Genomic DNA, 18,465 nt, shown 5'->3' on the forward strand with positions numbered 1-18,465 from the left:
AAGGGACAAATATCATATGTTCTCCCTGATCAGTGACAAATAACCGAGCACCAAAAAGGAAACCTCTTGAAGTGAAACAGACACTATGAGAAACAATGACTTGATCAGCTTTTGTTCTGAGTGTCAAGGAACAACTTAATACTTTATCCCTTTTAGTATTTTTTTTGTTCCACTTAATACTATTGGTTGAACTTTTAAATTAACACACAGTTAATCTTAGGTGTTTAAATTTAACTGAAAAGTGATCCCTGTTAAATATAAGATTGGGAATCAGAAAGGGAGGAGGTGTACAGTTTGGGACATGCTCTTTATTGGTTTTCTGTCTAATTGATAGGTCCATCGATGAGAGTGTGGTGAAGTCCCCTGTTTTTACTATTGTATTGCAGTCTATACTTATCTTTAGATCCATTAACATTTCTTTTTTTTTTCGGGTTTTTTTTTTTTTTTTTTGACAGGCAGAGTTAGACAGTGAGAGAGAGAAGGGCAGAGAGAAAGGTCTTCCTTTTCTGTTGGTTCACCACCCAAATGATTGCCACGGCCGGCACAGTGTGGCCGGTGCACTGTGCCGATTTGAAGCAAGGAGCCAGGTGCTTCCTCCTGGTCTCCCATGTGGGTGGAGGGCCCAAGGACCTGGCCCATCCTGCACTGCCTTCCTGGGCCACAGCAGAGAGCTGGACTGGACGAGGAGCAACCGGGACAAATCTGGCACCCCAACCAGGACTAGAACCTGGAGTGCTGGCACCACAGGTGGAGGATTAGCCTAGTGCGTCACGGCGCCAGCCTAACATTTCTTTTAAATAGCCAGGCACCCTGTAATTGAGTGCATTTACATTTATTATAGTCATACCTTCCTATTGACTTTTTCCCTTAATCTTTACATTGTGCCCTTCTTCATCTTTTTTTTTTTTTTAATATTTTCTGTGTTAAAGTCTACTTTAATCTGATAGTAGGATGGCAACATCTGCCTTTTTTTGCTTTTCAATAGCACAGAATAACTATTTTCATCCTTTTACTTTCAGTCGGTGTGTATGCTTATTGGTGAAATGTGTTTCTTGTAGGCAGCAATTAGTTGGGTCTTGTTTTTTAACCCACTTGGCTAGTCTGTATTTTTTAAAAAGATTTATGTATTTATTTTAAAGTTAGAGTTACACACAGGGAGAAGAAAAGGCAGAGAGAGAGAGAGGTCTTCCATCCACCTATTCACTCTCCAAATAGGCAACAACTGCCAGAGCTGCACTGGTCTGAAGTCAGGAGCCAGGAACTTCCTCCAGGTCTTCCCATGTGCGTGCAGGGGCCCCGGACTTGGGCCATTTTGTACTGCTTTCTCAGGCCATAGCAGAGAGCTAGATCATTAGAGGAGCAGCTGGGACTCCAACCCATGTCCAAATGGTATGCCAGTGCTTCAGGCCAGGGCTTTAACCCACTGCATCACAGCACTGTCCCCCAGTCTGTATCTTTTAACTGAAGAGTTGAGGCCATTTACATTCAAGGTAACTGTTGAAGTAATGGCTTAGCCCTGTCATTTTTCCATAAATATTCCTATTGTTTACTTTGAATTTTTTTTGTACTTTTCCTTCAGGATTTTCTGCCTTCTCATTCTTTTTAAAATGATGGCCATCTTTCTTTGTTACTTTGTAGCACATCCTTAAGCATCTTTTGTAAGGCTGGACCAGTGATGACAAATTCTTTCAATTTCTGTTTGTTATGGAAGTTCTTTATTTCACCTTCATTTATAAATGAGAACTTTGCAGGTTACAGTATTCTGGGTTGACAGTTTTTTTTTTTCTCTTAGGACTTGGGTTATGTCTGTCCAATCTTTTCTAGCCTGTAGGATTTCTCATGAGAAGTCAGCTGTGAGTCTAATTGGAGATCCTCTTAAAGTAATCTGGCATTTCTCTTGTGCACATTTTATTATCTTTTCTTTATGTTTTACCGTGGAAAGTTTGACCACAGTGTGTCATAGTGTAGATCTTTTCTGGTCATGTCTGTTAGGGGTTTAATGTGCTTCTTGTACTTCAGTATACTTGGATATACTTTCTCCAAATTGGGAATGTTTTTTCTAATTATTTCTCTAAATAGGCCTCTGATCCATTCTCTCTATCCACATCTTCAGGAACTCCTAACATCTATATTTGGGTCATTTGATAGTATCCCATAAATCTCCAGCCCTGTTTTTAAGTTTTTCAATTTCTTTTTTTTTTCTTTTGGCTTGACTGACACATTTCCAGAGATTTGCCTTCTATCACATATTCTTCCTTCTGCCTCACCAAGTCACTTGTTAAGGCTTTCCATCACAATTTTTATTTAATCAGTTGATTTCTTTTCTAATATTTCATTTTGATTTTTCTTTGAAATCTCAATTTCATGGGAAAAATTTTCCTTCATGTAGTGTATAGTTGCCTTTGGTTTGTGTATTTGTTTCTGATTACTTTTGAGTAATCCTATGATCAATTTTTTTGGATTCTGTTTCTGGCATTTCATCAATCTCTTCATCTTCCCATTCTAATATTGAAATGTTGTTGAGCTCCTTTGTCAGTGGGGGGAGTCATGGTGTCTTCTTTATTATTATTTCTTAAATTTCTATGTTCATTTTTAGGCATTTGTGGAGTTAATTGTTGTCTTTATTTTTTCCTCTGATGGTTTTTATCATTGAGTAATGCCTTTGTGGCTTAGTGGAATTTCTGCACTTTCAGTGAATACCAAGTAATGTGTGATGGGTGTGACCAGGGATCTAGAGTAACACCCAAGTTAGACATGGTAGATCTTTTGTTAACAGAAGAGGGGAAAGGTTACCTCCATCAGTGTGAGCACTCCCTCTCCTGCTTCCCTACAAGCTGACTAATGCCTGGGTGTTAGCCCCAACTGTGTTCAGCACTCATCCATGCTACCCTATGAACTGTACAAATGATCTGCACAGTCCTCACTGTGAGCATGGTACCCACTGCAGTGACCCACAGCAGGCAACAAGTAGCTCCGAGCATGTGGAGTTGCACTCACTGATTGCCCAGAGAGCCAGCTACACACTGCACAAACTCATGTAACCACTAAGTCCCCACCATCTTATCCTACAAGGCTCCCACGGTTGCTGGGTGCAGAGGTTTTGTTCTGCTTTTGCCAGCCTGTCCAATCAATAGAGATGCGGATCTTCTCTGAGCCAGCTCCACCTGGGTGTCTTGATCCCAGGAGCCTGTGGTATGTTGTGAGGCTGGGGGAGCCTCACAGTCCTTCATGGTTGTCCTGCCACCTGTCACTCCTCCCAGCCAGACTCAAAGTCAGTGAGGACTACAGGTTTTTTCCCTCTGCTAGAATCTCTGCATCACATGCATACACAAGAACCACTGGCTGAATTTTGCTCTTTTCTCGCTACTGCCACCAGTACTGTTGAGAAGATGATGTCCTATTATAGCCAGTGCTGTGTCCATGCACAAAAATTCTGAAACTGCCATCTAAACCCAAAATGGTGCCTGCCCTTTCTTAGCCAGGCAGTGGGTACTGTTGTGGGTGGTTGGAGTGGGATAAACTTCTACTGGGTCTGCAGGCAACCACTAGCTCCCGTATGGACTCATGTCATGCTCTTCCTCTAGCTACATCACCACAGGTTGCTGCAGTCAATCTCACCTCTGTCTCCAAATTACCCCCTGCTCTGGCTCTCTGCTGCTGTAGTTGTGTGTTGTGTCCGTGTTCATGTTGTGAATCCACACCTTCCACACAGGTCCATGGCATTCATCTTCTTCTCGTAGTATTTCAGTGTGGTTTTCTCTCCAATTCTCCTCTGAGAATGCACTTACTACATTTTTTTTACTATTTATCCCTAGCCTGGTTCAGTATGTTATTCCTTATTCCACCATCTTGGATCCACTCTCATTTATTTTTAACATGAGGAGAAAGTTTCATAGCAAGGAAACCAGACATGGAACTTATACAATTTGATCTCAGTTATAAGGCTTGTTATTGGATACATTTTAGCTATATTTCTGGCTCATCGAGCTTTCCTGGTCCTAAGAATTAAGATACTCTTCAATGACATTTATTTTTTCTTCTTAAAAGTGTACCTCTAAAAGTTTGCAAAATTTTTTTAATAATATACGTAGAAGTATATTTTGAAAAAATATGTGGCTTTCAGAATTGTTTCTGCACCAAAATTAACTTTATTTCTATTTTGTTGGTATTTCACTAAACAATCAGTATTATTTAAAAGTAAAAGCTTCAAGGAGATAGTAATTAGATGGTATACATGAAACCATTTGTAATTTCTCTGCAAATGACTCTATTTGCATATCTTTTTAAAAATTATATTAATTTTGTGATAAGGTATTTTTAATTTACATTATAGTCAAAGGTTTGCTGGCTTAACCAAATAAGAGTTCAACAAGTAAGGGGAGCCTGTGCCGCGGCTCACTAGGCTAATCCTCCACCTTGTGGCACCGGCACACTGGGTTCTAGTCCTGGTCGGGGCGCCGGATTCTGTCCCGGTTGCCCCTTGTCCAGGCCAGCTCTCTGCTGTGGCCAGGGAGTGTAGTGGAGGATGGCCCAAGTCCTTGGGCCCTGCACCCCGTGGGAGACCAGGAGAAGTACCTGGCTCCTGCCATTGGATCAGCGCGGTGCGCCGGCTGCAGCGCGCCGGCCGCCGCGGCCATTGGAGGGTGAACCAACAGCAAAGGAAGACCTTTCTCTCTGTCTCTCTCTCTCACTGTCTATTCTGCCTGTCAAAAAAAAAAAGTAAGGGGTAGGGGATGGTACTGTGGTGTAGTGGATAAAGCTGCCACCTTCAGTGCCGACATCCCGTATGGGCACCGGTTTGAGTCTTGCCTGCTCCACTTCTGATCCAGCTCTCTGCTGTACCTGCATGGGAGACAAGGAAGAAGCTCCTGGCTCCTGGCTCCTGGCTTCAGATCAGCAACCATCTGGGGAGAGAACCAGTGGATGGAAGACCTCTCTCTTTCTCTCTGTCTCTCTCTCTCTCTCTCTCCGCCTTTCTGGATCTCTGCCTTTAAAACAAACAAATAAATCTAAAAAAAAGAGAGATAAAAAACATGAATTCAGCATAAAAAATAGGTAGGGGCTATACACAATAATCAAAGGAAAAGAGGTACAATTTCAGTCATACAAAATAAATTTTAAAAGTCACAACATCGGCCGGCACCGCAATTCACTAGGTTAATCCTTTGTCTGCGGCACCGGCACCCCAGGTTCTAGTCCCAGTCAGGGCGCTGGTTCGGTCCTGGTTGCTCCTCTTCCAGTCCAGCTCTCGGCTGTGGCCCAGGAAGGCAGGGGAGGATGGCCCAAGTGCTTGGGTCCCTGCACCCACATGGGAGATCAGGAGGAAGCACCTGGCTCCTGGCTTCGGATCGGCACAGTGCGCCAGCCGCAACATACCAGCTGTAGCGGCCACTTGGGGGTAAACCAATGGAAAAGGAAGACCTTTCTCTCTGTCTCTCTCTCTCACACTGTCTAACTCTGCCTTTAAAAAAAAAAGTCACATCACCTAAACTATATATTTCCTATAAACTCTCTCTCTCTCTCTCCTCTTCCTCTACTCCTTCTCCTCCTCTTCCTCCTCCTTTTCCTCTTCCTTCTTCTTCTTCTCCTCCTCCTCCTCCTCCCTCCTTCTCCTGATCTTCCTTCTTAAAATTCAGCTCTCACATATAAAAGAGAACACCTGGTATTTGTCTTTCTGTATCTGGCTTAATTTACTGAACACGATGCCCTCCAATTCCAACTGCTTTGCTGAAAACGATAGAATTGTACTGCTTTATAGCTGATTAATATTCCACTGCATTTTAACTTTTATTTAATAAATATAAATTTCCAAAGTACAACTTTTGGATTATAGTGGCTTTTTTCCCCCATAACCTCCCTCCCACCCGCAACAATCCCATCTCTCACTCCCTCTCCCATCCATTCTTCATAAAAACACATTTTCAATTATCTTTTTATACAGAATATCAATCTAGTATATACTAAGTAAAGATTTCAAGAGTTTGCACCCACACAGACACATGAAGTATAAAGTACTATTTGAATACTAGTTATACCGTTACTTCACATAGTACATCACATTAAGGACAGAGATCCTATATGGGGAGAAAGTGCACAGTGATTCCTATTGTTGATTTAACAATTGACACTCTTGCCTCTTGAGTTCACCAACTTTGATCTTATTTAGACAAGGCCATAGTCAAAGTGGAAGTTCTCTCCTCCCTTCAGAGAAAGGTACCTCCTTTTTTGATGGCCCGTTCTTTCTGCTGCGATCTCACTCACAGGACATTTTTTTTTTTTTTTGCCAGAATGTCTTGGCTTTCCATGCCTATGAAACTCTCATGGGCTTTTTAGCCAGATCCGAATGCCTTAAGGGCTGATTCTGAGGCTAGAGTGCTGTTCAGGACATCTGCCATATTATGAGTCTGCTGTATATCCTGCTTCCCATGTTGGATTGTTCTCTCCTTTTTAATTCTATCAGTGAGTATTAGCAGACACTAGTCTTGTTTATGTGATCCCTTTGACACTTAATCCTATCATTATGACCAATTATGAACTGAAACTGATCACTTTGACTAGTGAGATGACATTGGTACATGCCACCTTGATGGGATTGAATTGGAATACCCTGGCACATTTCTAAATCTACCATTAGGGGTAAGTCTGATTGAACATGTGCCAAACTGCACATCTCCTCCCTCTCTTATTCCCACTCTTATATTTAACAGGGATCACTTTCAGTTAAATTTAAACACCAAGAATAATTGTGTGTTAATTAAAGACTTCAACTAATAGTATTAAATAGAACAAAAAAATACTAAAAGGAATAAAGTAGTAAGTTGTTCCTCGGCAGTCAAGGCAAGGGCTGATCAAGTCATTGCATTTTATCCATTTTCTTTATCCATTCATATGATGATGGACAACTTAGTTGGTTCCATATTTCGACTATTGTGGACAATGATGCTATAAACATGGTGGTACAGATATCTCTTTGAAGCAATGTGTTCATTTCTTTGGATGTCTCCCCAGTAGTAGGATTGGTGGATCATGTAGTAACTCTATTTCTAGCTTTAAACTTATAATTTTAACTCTGTTGTTCCACAAACTTTTGGAAGTTCTCTTATATATTATGAAGTAGTACATATTCCCTTGAATTTGCTGATATAATACCTTTACTTTTCATTAAACTTATATGATTCCTTTTTCCAATAGAATACACCCTCTTCAATGCATCTCTCTTAATTCCAGTAGTGGCAATGATTGCTTAGGTGAGAAAAGCTTTCTGTAAGGGAAACAAATGTTCTGTGTTTCTCTACTCTCATCTCTTTGATCCAAAAAAGTTTATTACAGAGATAATTCTCATTAAAACCAGCTTTTATTTATATATTCCAGAAACAAGGTTAATTAATGTTTTATACATTAAGAATAATGAATTAGTTGAGAGGAAAATCTATTCCCATTATAGCATTTTCAATTAAAACTATCAAAAATTAAAAAATAAAATTTGCAACAACAACAGTAAAAGGATAACAGGGATTTCTTCAATTTCTTTTTCAGAATAAAGAATTACAATTCTGGTAGTAAATATATTGTAGTTTTTGCAGATCCTTTGGGATAGTACAATGAAAATATCCAGTTTTATAACATTTTTCATCTTTATTGATACCAGTGAAGCATACAAAATAACTTTAAAGTTTGCTCATCATTAGGTTTGGATGCCAATTTTTCTGCCTCTCTTCCTGTTAACACCACAGAATCATAAGGAGCTTCCCAATAACTGTCATCTTGACAGATTTTTGCCAATCACTGGGCAGAGTTCTGCTGAGAACACTTGATTAACCTAAACACTTCTCCATGACGAAAAATCTGAAGGGGATTAAAAAGATGGACAGGTTTTTGAGACTCAAGTACAGATATTTTTCCTTGTACTTTTCTGCTTACTCAATATCTGCAAAATATTCTTCAACTGAATTTGTCTGCTCTGTAGGATCCATAAAACCAGATTTACTTCCTGCTTCTACCAAGAATGAGGGACCTTTCCCATAAGATTTTTTTTATTTCATGTGTTAATTTAAACCATGGCTGCTATTATTTTTCTTTTACTTAGTTCACACATCATTTTGATTATCCAGATATTAATTGTGTTTTAACTTTTGAAGTGGTATTTTATTTGTGCAGTCTTTAAATATTTTTGGAAACAGGGAGGGTATTTGAAAACTAAAGATTATATGCATAACAATTGATTAATATTATTTAAACTGTTGGAGTGTTTTATATGTATTAGAACATATAATCATCACAACCTTACATGGTACATTTGTAGTATTAGTAGCATACCATCTCATTTTCAGAAGATGAAACTGAGGCACAGAAAAAATTGAGACACACAGTTTTTACCATATTGGGCAAGATACCCTGGCTCGAAAGTATGTGACCTATTTTTATATTATATTACTTTATGTATTTAAAATTTTTTCTCTATATTTTTGTCATATGACTAATCGAAGAATCACTGATTATATTACTGCACCTTAGTTTAGAGTATAATTCATTTTAACCATTCAACATTTATCAAGAGCTTATTATTAATTGTTTCTAAGGCAGCTGGGATTATTAAGGTGAAAGACCAACATTTCTCTAGTGGATAAATCAGGCAAATTACAAGATTAGGAAAATCTTTAGAGATGATCCTCTAGGAGGCAAATGAAGGATGAACTTCACCTGTAATGGAGCTGTCCTGGGAGTGTCTCTAGCACATGTTCATGTACTCAAAAAGTTTTGGTAATTTTTGAAAAACAAGTAATCTAACTTCAATTCATGAAGACTCCCATTTCCTTATGCTCCAACCTCCTCTCATATTTGTCATGTCAGGTAGCATTGAGTTGTCAGGCATATTTTTGGGATCCTACTAAAGAGAAATTGAGTTAGGAGTGAATTTAGTTTGACTTCTGTGAAATATAGAAAGGGACTTCAAAAAGTTTACGGGAATTGTGTGTTACAAAATAATTATGCATGCACTTCTAAAATGTTTTTCATGAAAATAAACACCATTTAATTCCATTTCTATGGATCTTTTGAAGTCCCTTTGTATTTATATTACTTGTGATCATGTTCCTATATAATGAAGTTATTGCTACCATCCCATCATAGGAATAATTTCTAGCATAAAATTTTAGTAGAAATAATGTATTAGGCCTTTGGATTATTTAATAACCCAATTAATAAAGAATGATTCATCATGTGGACAGATTGAGAAATATTTTGCATTCTTGCTAATTTGATATAAGTGCCACCAAAATTGATGAAGATGACCTGATTCTAGGCCACATTAATTAATGGATTTCAGTAAATCAAAGGATATTTTAGGTTAGTTCATAGACAAGATCTTGTGAGATTTTAATCACATACAAAAGATAAAAAATATGTTTTTCCAAACATGAAAATTTGAAAAATGTATAGGATAGTGCCTAAAATAAATTTTGAAGCTCAATAAAGCTTTGAAAATAAAATGTTAGGGGGAAGTATGAGTAATTTTTTGACATTTTTGTTAAAATTTTATTATAAAATTTTCATATGAAGGGATGTTTAAGAATATGAGCCACAATGCTGTGGTGTAGTAGGCTAGGCCTCCACCTGTGGTGCCGGCATTCTATATGGGTACCCACTCAAGTTCTGGTTGATCCTCTTCCAATCCATCTCTCTGCTATGCCTGAGAAAACAGTAGAGGATGGCCCAAGTGCTTGGGCCCCCACACCCACATGGCAGACCTGGAGGAATGTCCTGGCTCCTGGCTTTGGATTGGCCCAGCTACAGCTATTGCAGCCATTTGGGGAGTGAACTCAGTGGAAGGAAGACCTCTATCTATGTCTATTCCTGTCTCTATCTTTAACTCTACATCTCAGGTGAATAAATAGAATCTTTAAAAAAATATGAGCCCAAAGTATCAGGAAAACATTATATCCATGTGTTGTGTTAGGTTGTTAATTAATAAAGACATATTGCTACTCTCTTCTTAGGCTGCCTCTCAGGAGAAACTGCTTAATCTCAACCAAATTGGTTGATATTTTACTGGTGCCTGACTGTCTTGGGTAAGGGAAATACCCAAATCAGCCAATTCTAGACTTTCATACTGGAAAAGAGAAAGACACAAATCTAGCCCATTCCAGCTATATAAGTAGGGGGTGAGAAGAGCCTGACAGGGCTTGTGAAGTTCACAGTCCAAGGGTATAGGCTCACTAAAATACTGAGACCCAACCATAAAACTTTAGAATGTGTCCTTCCCCCACATTTTTTACTGTGTTATTACAGGTCTATTTGTTGCAGTTATTTTTACATGGTGAATTTTACCTGTTCAACATATCCTACTATAATAAAAAATTATGAGGCATATTAAAAGGTAAAAGACATATTTTGAAGAGACAAATTATGTTTTGGAAGCAGACAGGAAAGAGATACTGGAATAATGAGACCAGAAACTTAAAACAAAATAATCACATTTGCAACAAGATGGAGGAATTTGGAAAACATCATGCTGAGTGAATTAAGCCAGTCCCAAAGGGACAAATATCATATGTTCTCCCTGATCAGCGACAACTAACTGAGCACCAAAGGGGAAACTTGTTGAAGTGAAGTGGACACTATGAGAAACAGTGACTTGATCAGCTCTTGTCCTGACAGTTGATGTACAATGTAATACTTTATCCATTTTAGTATTTTTTTTTGTTCTAGTACCATTGGTTGAACTCTGTAATTAGCACACAATTATTCTTAGGCGTTTAAATTTTAACTGAAAAGTGATCCCTGTTAGGAATTTGGAAAACATTATGTTGAGTGAAATAAGCCAATCCCAAAGGGACAAATACCACTTGTTCTCCTTGATAGATGACGACTAACTGAGCACCAAAAAGGAAACCTGTTAAAGTGAAATGAACACTATGAGAAACGGTGACTTGATCAGCCCTCACCCTGACTGTTGATGAGCAACTTGATATGTTATCCCTCTTAGTATTTTTTTTGTTTGTTCTACTTAATACTTTTGGTTGAATACTGTAATCAATACACAATTCTTCCTAAGTGCTGAAACTTAACTGAAAAGTGTTCGCTGTTAAATATAAGAGTGGGAATAAGAGAGGAAAGAGATGTGCAATTCGGGACATGCTCAAGCTGACTTACCTCAAATGGTAGAGTTAGAAACATACCAGGGGATTCCAATTCAATCCCATCAAGGTGGCATGTACCAATGCCATCTCACTTATCCCAGTGATCAATTTCAGTTCACAATTGATCCTAATGATAGGACTAAGAACCAAAGGGATCACATAAACAAGACTAGTGTCTGCAAATACTAGCTGATAGAATCAAAAAGGCAGAGAACGATCCAACATGGGAAGTGAGATACACAGCAGAGCCATAGAATGGCAGATGTCCTAAATAGCACTCTGGCCTCAGAATCAGCCCTTAAGGCATGCGGATCTGGCTGAAAAGCCCATGAGAGTATTTCAGGCATGGAAAGCCAAGACACTCTGGGGAAAAAAAAAAAAACCTAAATGAAAGATCTCTGTGAGTGAGATCCCAGTGGAAAGAATGGGTCACCAAAGGAGGAGGTACCTTTCTCTGAAGGGAGGAGAGAACTTCCACTTTGACCATGGCCTTGTCTAAATATGATCAGAGTCGGTGAACTCAGGGGGCTTCCATAGCCTTGGCAGCTCATGACAAGAGCCTAGGGTGATTACTGAGGCCATAAACAAGAGTGTCAATTTGTTAAGTCAACAACAGGAGTCACTGTGCACTTACTCCTCATGTAGGATCTTTGTCCTTAGTGTGCTGTACATTGAGATTTAATGCTATAACTAGTACTCAAACAGTATTTTTCACTTTATGTTTCTGTGTGGGAGCAAACTGTTGAAATCTTTACTTAATGTATGCTAAACTGATCTTCTGTATATAAAGAGCATCGAAAATGAATCTTGATGTGAATGGAAGGGGAGAGGGAGTGGATAAGGGGAGGGTTGTGGGTTGGAGGGACGTTATGGGGGGGAAGCCATTGTAATCCATAAGCTGTACTTTGGAAATTTATATTCATTAAATAAAAGTTAAAAAATAATCAGTGTACTGAGAGATCTAATGAATAAAGTAAACAGAACAAAGATGCATGCAACATTATCACAGAGATAGAAACTCTGAAAAAGAAGAAGAAAGAAGTGCTAGAGATAAGCAAGCATTGTCACAGAAATGAAGAATGTTTCTGTAGGCTTAGTAGTATATTGGACATGTTTGAAGAACGAGTTAGCTTAAGGAGATATCAACAAAAACCTCAAACTTAAACACAAAGAAAATAAAGCTTCAAAAGAAAAAAAATAACAGAATACTCAAGAAGCATGAGATAATACAAAAGATCTAACATGTGCATAACAGGAATATCATAAAGGAGAAGAGAGAAAGGAACAAAAAATTATTTGTAACAACAATTACTGAGAATTTTCCCCAGATTAATATCAGAAACCAACTGAAGTCAGGAAACTCAGAGAACAGCAATCAGAATAAATGCCATGCCATACATGCACGTACACACAAGAAATAAAGAGGAAGAGAAACAAATAATCCACAAAACTGTACCTAGGCATACGTGGGATGTTCTAAGTGACATTTCATGGTTATATGAGTCTTGAGAGCAAAAATATCTAATTAAGCATCTTACAAGGTCATTACTACATGTCACTTAATGATGGTTAGTAATGCTACCCAGGGGACTTTATAGATATCCATGGCAACCAGAGCTGGGTTTTTTTGCAGCGTCCCCACCAGGATGAGACTCCTTATACCCTCATAGCAACCAAACCTGGAGATTACCAGGTCTCTATGACAACAGGAACTAAAAACACTGGTTGCCCTAGAGACAAGATCACCACCATACAGATGCAACTTGCATGAACCTTAAAGCAAAGTTTACCCTTATAAGAATAGATTTAATTGCCTTTATAAAAGAAACACATGGTAGCTGATCCAGATTAAATATAGATATAAAAGGAGAAATAATCCCCTAAACTCTAATAATGATCTCCAGATTGGCAACCCTTCCCATCAGTTGGCCATCTGAATACATGACTGTATCTGCCCTACGTCCCCAGCCTGATCCTGCTTTTTTTTTTAAAAGAGATCTATGAGGATTAATTGTGTGAGCATAAAACAGTGTCTGAGTCTCATATTTGATGCCAGTTGGCCCAAAATGGAGAAGCGATTCCTGGAAAAGTTGGTCAACTATGAGAGCCCTGGATATACAGCAAATCATTTTCAAACTACAGAAGATCAAAGATAAAAAGAAAATCCTGAAACAAACCAGAAGGAAAAGGCACATTACCTGAGAAAAACAAAGAATTACAATCAACTTCTTTTCAGATGTTATGAAAAAAAGAGGAGTGTGAAGTGAAATATTTAGTGTTCAAAGAACAAAACCATCAACCTGAAATTCTGTGCCCTGTACCTTCAGAAGTGAAGGCAGAAAATCACTGAGGATGTAGTTGAGTTCAAAAACACCCTCAGTCAACCGGATTGAATTGACATCTGTAGACAAATTCATCCAGCAGTAAAAGGTAAAGAATCTGCAAAAAGTTCATGAAAATGCATAGTATGAAAAAACTATGCATGCATGGACTTCAAAATTTTTTCACCAAAATAAACTTATCTTTGAATTACATTTTCCCACAAACTATTTAAATTTAATTTTTAAAATTTTTAACAAAGTCAATATAGTTTATAAGTACAATTCCAATTCAAAGAATATAAAGAAATATCTCTCGCCCACCCTAGCTAAACTTCTTTTACTTTTCTGTTTTTCTTTCTTTCTTTTTTTAGATTTGTTTATGTATTTATTTGAAAAGCAGAGTTAAAGAGAGGCAGAGAGTGAATGAGAGAGAGAGAGAGAGAGAGAGGAATCTTCTGTCCACTAGTTCACTCTCCAAATGGCTACCACAGCCGGAGCTGGCCTGATCCAAAATCAGGAGCCTCTTCCAGGTCTCCTATGCAGGTGCAGGGGCCCAAGCACTTGGGCCATATTCCACTGCTTTCCCAGACAATAGTAGATAGCTGGATTGGAGGTGGAGTAGCTGTCACTTGAAATGACATCCATATGGTAGGCGATAGCTTTACCTGCTACACCACAGACCCAGTCTTTCTTTTCTTTCTTCCTCGCTTCTTCTTTCCTTCTTTCTTCCTTCCTTCCTTCCTTCCTTCCTTCCTTCCTTCCTTCCTTCCTTTCTTTCTTTCTTTCTTTCTTTCTTTCTTTCTTTCTTTCTTTCTTTCTTTCTTTCTTTCTTTCTTTCTTTCTTTCTTTCTTTCTTTCTTTTTCTTCTTTCTTTCTTTCCTCTCTTTCTTTCTGTTCTTCCTTCCTTCTCTCTATCTCTCCCCTTCCTCCCTCCCTTTCTCCTTCCCTTCCTCCCTTCTTTCCTTCTTTCCTTCTTCCCTCCCTCCCTCCTTCCCTCTCTCTCTCTGTCAGATAACATATTCTTAATTTACATTACAGTCATGGGCCTAATGTTCCACCAAAATCTTTCACCTGTATACATTACATTTTAAAGTAATCACAGATCAATATCACTATACTAGTATAATGTTCTTAATCATTGGTTTAACAAATGTATAAAACAAAGTGTGACAAAATTGTATTTACAGCAAAACAGGCACACACAGTCATTTATTTCTTTTTGTTGTTTTTTTTTAATATTTATTCTTTTTAAATTTAGCTCCAAAATATAAGGAGGAACATGAGATATCTGTCTGGCTCATTTCACTCAATATGATGACCCCCCATTGCATCCATTTTGCTGAAAATTGTAGAATTTCATTCCTTTTTATAGCTAATTAATATTTCATTGTGTATATATACCATATTTTCTTTATCCATTCATCTGATGGTAGACACCTCTGTTGATTCTGTATTTTGGCTACTATGAACAGTACTGCTATAAACATGGTGGTGCAGGTATCTCTTTATACAACATGTATATACCCAGTAGTGGGATTGCTGGATCATACAGCAAGTGTATTTCTAGTAGTTTTAGGAAATCCCCATGCCATTTTCCATAATGGTTACACTACTTTATATTCCCACCAACAGTCTATAAGTTTTCTCCTTTCTCCACATCCTTGACAGAATTTTAACCGTCCCAACTAAGGTGAATTGATAGCTCATTGTGGCTGTGATTTGCATTTCCCTGATGGCAAGTGATACTGAACACGTTTTCCCATAATTGTTGGTCTTTTGTATCTCTTGTTTTGAGAACTCTCTGTTGAGGTCTTTTTCCTTTTTCTAAAAAAAATTTGTTGGTTGTTTTTTGTTGTTATTGTTGAGTTTTTTAGTTGCTGATATATTCTAGATATTAATCCTTTGTCAAATAGGTAACTTGCAAGTACTTTCTCCCATCTTGTTAGATGTTTCTTCACTCTGCTGATCATTTTCTTTGCTGGGCAGAGGCTTCTGAGTTTGATAAATACCATTTGTTTAGTTTTGCCTTTGTTGCCTATCCTTGAGAATCTTATTCAAGAAGTCATTGTTACATACACCAGTGTCTTATAATGTTTCCTCTACATATTCTTCCAGAAACTTCAGAGTCTCAGATCTTAAATTTAGTTCTTTCATCCATCTGGATTTTTGTATATGGTGAGAAATATGGATCTAATTTCATTTTTCTAAAATGTATATCCGGTTTTGTCAGAACAATTTTTTGAAGAGATTATCCTTATTCCAATGTAAGGTCTGAGCACTTTTGTCAGAAATCATTAGGCTGTATGTATACCAATTAATTTCTGGTCATCTGGTCTATGTCAATTTTTATGACAATATTATACTGTTTTAATTATTATAGTTTGATAGTATGCTTTGAAATCAGGTATTGTGATGCCTCTGGCTTGATTTTTTTGTCCCCCTCAGGATCACTTTGCATATTCTGTGTCTTTTGTGATTCTATATGAATTTTAGGATTGTGTTTCTAGTTCTGTAAAGAATGTCATTGGTATTTTGTTATGGATTGCATTAAATCTGTAGCTTGCTTTAAGAAGTGTAAACATTTTAATGATACTGATTCTTCCAACCCATGAAAAAAGAATATCTTTCCAATTTTTGTGTCATTGATGATTTCTTTTATAAATATTTCATAATTTTCATTATAGAGATCTTATGGATTTTTTGGTTAAATTGATTCCTAAATATTTATGTTGTTTGAGGTCACTATGAAAGGGATTTCTTTCTTGATTTCTATTTTAGTGAATTCATCATTATCATATTAAAATAGCTGCTGTTTATACCCTACAACTTTACTGATTTTGTTTATCAGTTCTAACAGCTTTTGGTGAAGTGTTTGGGCTTTTCCATATACAATTTCATGTCATCTGCAAATATGGATATTTTGACTTCCTCTTTTCCCTTTTTGATGCCCCTTATTTATTGTTCCTCCCTAATTTCTCTTGTTGATTCTTCCAGTACTATATGATTAGAAGTGGGAAAAGTGAACATCCTTGTCTTATTCCAGATCAGAAGGGAAATGCTTTCAGCTTTCCCCATTCCATATAATATTGGTCATTGGTTTGTCATAAATAGCTTTATAATTCTGAGGTATTTTCTTTCTGTGCCTAGTTTGTGGAAGTTTATATTTTATCCATGAAAATGTTTAATCTTGCCAAATGCTTTCTCACTCTTATTGAGATGACCATACTCTTTTATTTCTTTATTAAATTGAGAAGTATTGGATTAGCTCTTCTATAAATGTTTTCTAGAATTCATTCGTAATGTCATTAGGTCCTGGACTTTTCCTTAATGGAAGACTTAATTACTGCTTTAATTTCATTGCTTGTTATGGGTTGGTTTAGGTTGTCTATATCTTCTTTATTTCATGTTGGTAGACTATATGTATCTAAGAATTTATCCGTTTCTCAAGGTTTTTAATATTTTCGCCATTTTTCAACAAACATTTGTGAAGTACCCTTGTACATATTCTTTTCAAGCTCACATGGAACATTCACCAAGATAAAGCACATTCTGGACAATAAAATACCTTAACAAATTTGAAAGAGTAGAAATCATACCGTGTCTGTTCTTAGACCACCATGCATTTAAACTAGACATTAATAACAAAAAGATAACTAAAACATCCCAAAATATTTGGAGCTAAAATAACACATTTCTAAGTTACACATTGATCAAACAAGAAATCTCAAGAGAAATTTGAAAAAAGTTTGAGCTTAATGAAAATGCAAACATAATTTATTAAAATTAATGAAATGTAGAAAATTAGTACTTAACAAGGAAATTTATAAGCATGTGAGTGCATATTGTGGAAAAGAAAAAATATTTAAAATCAATTATCTAAGTTTTCATCTATGAAAACTAGGAAAAGAAGAAACTAGAAGAGAAAATTAAGTTCAAAATAGCCAAAGAAAAGAAATAGTAGGGATGGGCATTTAGCTTAGTGACTAAGATATTGGATAAGATGTCTATTACCGTACTGGGTTGGGTAACTGGTTCTTGCTTTGTCTCCAGCTTTATGCTAATGCAGACACTGGGAGTCCGCAGTTTTGGCTCAAGAAATTGGATTCCTGACACCCCAGGAGAGACATGAATAGCAATTTTAGATCCCAGGTTTTTCCTCCTGTCTCTTTCTGTCTGCCTAGCAAATAAATAAAGTGTTTTTTTAAAATAAGAAATAATACAAATGACAGAAGAAATCAATAAGATTAATAGGAGATCATTATCCTGCAGGGGAAGCAGGACACACAGCAGACTCATAGAATGGCAAATGCCCAAAACAGCACTCCTGCCTCAGAATCAACCCTTGGGACATTCGGATCTGGCTAAAAGGTCCATGAGAGTTTCACAGGCATGGCAAGCCATGACACAGTGGCAAAAAAACAATCTAAATGAAAGATTCTGGTGAATAAGACCCCAGCAGAAGGAACAGACCATCAAGGAGGGAGGCGCCTTTCCCTGAAGGGAGGAAGGAACCTCCACTGTGATATGGCCTTGACTAAACAAGTTCAGAGTTGGTGAACTCAAGGGGCTTCCATAGCCTAGACAGCTCATAGCAAGAGTCTTGGGTGATTGCTGACGTCATAAATACGATGCCAAAAGTTAAATCAACAATGGGAGTCACTGGGTACATGCTCCCCACGTAGGATCTCTGTCCTTAATGTGTTTTACTATGAAACTTAAAAACAACACTACTAGTCGAACAATGCCCTATACCTTGTGCGGTTGTGTGAGTGCAGCCTGTTGAAAACCTTGCTTAGTGTATACTAAGTTGATCTGTATATGAAGGTGATTGAAAAATGAAACTCAATGAAGGGCAGGATGGGAGAGGGAGTGGGAGAGGGGAGGGCCGAGGGAGGGAGGGAGGTTGGGTGGGGAGCCACAACAATAAAAACTTGCACTTTGTAAATTCACATTTACTCTTGAACTACAGAAATCCTTAATGGACAAGATAGAAAATCTCTCTCGTG

This window comes from Oryctolagus cuniculus, chromosome 4, assembly GCF_051225735.1.
Source record: "Oryctolagus cuniculus isolate XC-2025 breed Fujian yellow rabbit chromosome 4, ASM5122573v1, whole genome shotgun sequence".
In the NCBI taxonomy this organism is placed as follows: domain Eukaryota; kingdom Metazoa; phylum Chordata; class Mammalia; order Lagomorpha; family Leporidae; genus Oryctolagus; species Oryctolagus cuniculus.